Raw genomic sequence first — 5,248 nt, 5'->3', positions numbered from 1 at the left:
AACTTTCTCCTGATAAGAAGATCGTGGACTATGAAATGGACTGGTTCTGGTTTACAGAGGCTGTGTACTTGCGTGCCTTGATGTCCTGAAAGAGCTTTTGACAGATAGGGCCTAATCATAATACACTTAAATGTCAAGTCACCATCCCAGAGTGAATATACATGAGTCGTATGTTACATGCATGTTTCTTCAATATGCATGTATCAGGACCACCTTCATGAATATTCACAGCTCCTCCTGTAAACTGTTGAATGTGTAAGTTTAGCCAAACTGTTCAGTCTAAAGCTCCTGCCTCAAAGCCTCCCCCTTCAAAGTGCCCATCTCTGTTTCTGCTGGAGTCAGCTCCCCAGCCTCCAGGATGGCTACCTTGCAGGTTGTACCCCTTTAGAAGAAATAAAGTCCCCGTCTCCTCTTCTAAATTTATACATTGTGAGTTGTTTTTGGTTTTGTTTTTCTTTTTTTTTTTTTTAAACACAGCTCAAGGCTACATGGCTAGGATGACCCTATCACCCCTAGGATGACTCTAGCCCCTTCCTGAGAATGTTAAGCTGCCAAAAAAAAATGTGGTGTTTGTAATAACCAACTTCTGACAATAGGCCCCTGATTGCCCTTTCTTAAAGCATTTACTAAAAACTGCTTACAGCTGTGAATTCTCTCTGTCCCTTTGAGATGTATCTCCCACCCAGGAGTGTTTCTTGGCTGGGCATGGTGGCTCACACCTGTAATCCCAACACTTTGGGAGGCCAAGGTGGGCGGATCACCTGAGGTCAGGAGTTCCAGACCAGCCTGGCCAACATGGCGAAACCCTTTCTCTATTAAAAATACAGAAAGTTAGCTGTGCATGGTAGCGCGCGCTTGTAGTCCCAGCTACTCGAGAGGCTGAGGCAGGAGAATCTCCTGAACCTGTGAGGCGGAGGTTGCAGTGAGCCGAGATCGCACCACTGCACTCCAGCCTGAGAGATAAGAGAGAAACTCCATCTCAAAAAAAAAAACAAAAAAAAAAGAGTGTCCTTCTCAAGGACCTGAAAGCCATTCCTCTGAAATGTAATCATCAGAAATTATAGGGCCTCTGTCTTTCGTTCTTTATAGTGGGAGAATAGAATCCCAACTTTGCTAATTGCCAGCTAACAGACACAGCTGGCCTAACCAACATTTCCACTGAGCAACCCTTGGTAATTTGTCATTTCCCTAACTCCTCCCACTTCCTGATCCTTCACTCTCCCTTTAAAAGGCACAGTCACATCTGTACAAATGAAAGTTCATTTACACTGGACCCTCTTTCCTATTACAGGAGTTCATTATTGACTAAAATCTGTCCTTACCACCTTAGTGTCTGGCTTTGTCTTTCACAGAATTCAGTAAATTGCTTGAGTTACATAACTACTAAGCACCTAAGCCACAGATTGATTCCAGGTCTCAAAGTCCATGGTCTACCCCTTTAGAAAGGCTTACTGAATATCCTAAACAAGCATAAAATGCAAGAGGAACACAGCCAGCGTCAAGCAGAGATCCGTGAGGGTAAATAATCAAAGGAACGATCCGGAGAACCCCACAGTTCGTAATTTAACAACATTATTTTCCAGCATCTTTTCTTTTAATATATACCACGGAACTGTGTTTTGGGCTTTTCTGTTTTTGTTTTTAGATTCGGGGGTACATGTGCAGGTTTGTTACATCAGTATATTGCCTGATGCTGAGGTTTGGGCATCTAATGCTCCCAAGTAGAAAACATAGTACCCAATAGTTCGTTTTTCAACCTTTACCCCCTCCCTCCCCCTTTTGGAATCCCCAGTGTTATTGTTCCCATCTTTGCGTCCCTGTGTACTCAAATGTTTAGCTCCCACTTATAAGTGAGAACATGCGTTATTTGGTTTTCTGTTTCTGTGTTAATTCACCTAGCACAATAGCCTCCATCTGCATCCATGTTGCTGCAAAGGAAATGATTCCATTCTTTTTTGTGGGAACTGTGTTCTTTAGTTGCTTTAAAGTAGTGGGTAGTAGTGCTTGTTTGGGCAGCACATATACTAAAACTGGAATGATACAGACAAGATTTAGCATGGTGCCTGTGCAAGGATGACATGCAAATTCATGAAGCGTTCTATTAAAAAAAAAAAAACGGTGGGTAGTAAAGATATGAATTCATTCCACAGGTTAATTGGTGTGATAAAATTCTTTATCTGTATAGCAGCCAATATAGTCTCAGATCTTTGATTCTTACAACTAAGGCATGTCTTCCAACTTAGCCAATAGCAGTAATAGCAGAGATCTGGAAACTCCATCTTTAAATTTCTGTTTTATTTCTTAAATTGTTCAGAATCCAAACAAGGTGCTACATATTGGAGGCTCCTCACACATACCACCAGAATCAAGACCCAGATGTAAGAGAGACAACCATACAAAATCATCCAAGTAGAGCTTAATTCACAGGCTTTAAATTATGCTTTTCAAAAACAAGTTTTCAAAAAGTTTCCCATAGTCAAACCCATCAGACATTTATGATTCTTCCCCTACTTTTATGCTTATAAAATAAAGCATTTTCCCCTATTGAAAATAAAAATTTTACTTTTGTTTTCTTTTAGTTGTTTTATGGATTCATTTATAAATCACTGTTTCTCTCTCTCTCTTCAGAAATTATTTAGTGTATGTTGTAAGGGATCTTTTTTCTTTCCAATCATTATGCCCTTTCCCTAGTGCTAATTTTGGAATAATTCTTTCCCTCACTAGTTGTTAAACCACCTTTATCATACAGTAAATTCTTGTTAATACATATTTTATATATTTTCCGGAGCATCTTGCCCAATGTACCTGTCAATTCTTATGTTGGTACCAGTCCTAAAAAAATAAACAAATCAGACTCAAACTCATGATTCATGGCCCTCATAGGATTTGCCTTTTGAAACAGCAGGACCCTCACCCTGTCCAAAGTTCCCTGTACACCATATGCTATTGCTGACTGGCCCTCTTAATAAATTTAATCCATCCCACTCTAACACTGACTCACACCAGCTACAGAAGACAGTAGCTAGTGAAGTGGAGAGAACCCAGCCAATGACAGACCCAACATGCACACACTGGGATAGGAAAGAAAATCCAAAACAGAGCTCTGAATTATCCTGAGTGGAAAAAAGAAACAAAACAAAATACTACAAACTGTATGACTCCATCTATGTAACAATTTTGAAACAACAAACTTGTAGAAATGGTGAACAGATTAGTGGTTGCCATGAATTAGAGTTGGTTTGGGGAGTAATAGAGAGGTATGTTTGGTGATAAAAGTGCAACAGGAGGGCTCTTTGTGCTAATGGAAACATTTTCATTTAACTATAGTGGTGGATACACAAACTAATATTTGATAAAATTATATAGGACTAAATACATACACAAAGTACACATCAAACTGGGGAAATCTGAGTATGATTGGTGGACTGTTTTGTTGTCAATATCTTCACTGTGATGTTGTACTATACTTTTGCAATATGTTACTATTGAGTGAAACTGAGTAAAGGGTAAGGAATCTCTATTATTTCTTACAATTGCATATGAGTCTATAATTAGCTCAACAAAAATTTCAGTTGAAAAAAAGCAAGGGTCTTTCCTTGATTATTAACTTGTTTTAAAGCAACTAATTGGAAACCTACCTTGAAATTGCAATGTAATTGCAATCTATTTAAAGCAGTGCTGTTCAACAGACCTTTCTGCAAGGATGGAAATATCCTAAATCTGTACTGCCCAATACAGTGACCACTAACACATGCAAATATTGAGCACCGGCGATGTGGCTAGTGCAACTAAAAAACTGAATTACAAATTTTGCTTAATTTGAATTTATGTTTAAATGGCCACCTGTGACAGCAGCAACCTATCGGACAGCACAGAAATGAAACTTGACCTTATTCCCGATTCCCTTGTAAGTAGGAAGGAGGAACACTCACTTTGAAACCATGCAATTTCCCCATAGGACAGACATTTATGGTTTTTTTTTTTTTTTTTTAGTAGAGATGGGGTTTCACCATCTTGGCCAGGCTGGTCTTGAACTACTGACCTCATGATCCACCTGCCTCAGCCTCCCAAAGTGCTGAGATTACAGGCGTGAGCCATCGCACCTGGCCTGGTATCCTTTGAATAAACAAATTGACCCTCCCAGTCTAAAAACTTGAGAAATTTACGTTTGTCTTATCTGAGTTCCTTTCTCAGGAAACTAGCCATCAGGCCTCCCAGATAGCACCAAGGAACTGAAACTTATCAGATCACCACATCTGGACAATCAGACACCAGACCCCTCACCTGCAATGATTGCCTGATGCCTGTTGACCCACTCCTCCTCATCTCTCCCTAACTCCTGCTATTTTCCCACATGCAGGTACATTTCTTCCCTGTTATATCCTAATTTTAATCAGTTGAGAAGATGGATTTGAGACTGATCTCCCCCTCTAGGCTGTAGCACCCAAATAATGCCCTCTTCCCTGACAATAATGGGGTCTCAGTGACTGGCTTTCTGTGCTGTGAACCACCAGACCTAGACCGAACTCCTGGCATTTCTCTAACAATTTCCCACCACTGAACTAAGTTATAAACTCTGAGGACAGATCCCTGTTTCTTCATTTTGAGATGGGGATTAAAAGGTACATCCTGGAGTGTTATTGTCAGTGTAAAATAGGGCTGTGAAACCTCCTACACCTATGCACAGGTAAACTGATTGCCCTGCAAGTGCCCAGAGAAGTAACCTTGTAAAGATTTAGTGACTGTTTCCCACCATTATTGGAAAATCTGGCTAAGTCAGTAGCTTTGTTTTCATACACTTAGGGGGGAAATCAACAAAAACTTGACGCCCCGTCATTTCCTTCCAGTTTCTTCTGCAACTCTAGCTCCAAAGACTGCAGTTCCTGCAGTATTTTTTTTTTTTTTTTAGAACACCAGGAAAAAAAGAAAAAAAAAAAACATGCAAATGTACTATTTCTTCAAACACAACTAGGAATGATTGACCAGCTGGGAGAATAGGAAGAAAACCCCTCAGAGAACCAAGTACAAGCAGTGAGTTCAGATCTAGGCACATGGCCACTACGAATGGTTCTTCACTGCCACGTGGGCAGCCAGCAGCCAGTAGATAGAGACCAGCCTCAGTCTTAGGCCAGCGGGTTCTGCAAAGTCAGGCTAGCTGGCTCTCCGCCTGCTCCGCACCCCGGCGAAGTTCCGGCGGGGAGGGGTAGGGGTGGTTCGGCCCCGCCCTGCTAGGGGCGGAGCCTGCGCC

The 5,248-nt window shown here is 41.1% G+C and overlaps 1 non-coding gene across 1 annotated transcript; it reads left to right on the top strand.

The window, feature by feature from the left end:
• The first annotated feature begins 2,000 nt into the window (after positions 1-2,000).
• On the top strand, positions 2,001-2,108 carry LOC116482661 (U6 spliceosomal RNA). Its single transcript, XR_004251940.1, has one exon. It is a non-coding gene; the product is annotated as a U6 spliceosomal RNA (small nuclear RNA).
• Positions 2,109-5,248: the final 3,140 nt, after the last annotated feature.

This window comes from Hylobates moloch, unplaced genomic scaffold, assembly GCF_009828535.3.
Source record: "Hylobates moloch isolate HMO894 unplaced genomic scaffold, HMol_V3 SCAFFOLD_14, whole genome shotgun sequence".
Classification (NCBI taxonomy): Eukaryota; Metazoa; Chordata; class Mammalia; order Primates; family Hylobatidae; genus Hylobates; species Hylobates moloch.
The sequence above is the reverse complement of the archived record's forward strand: the minus strand, read 5'-3'. Positions and strand labels throughout refer to the sequence as shown.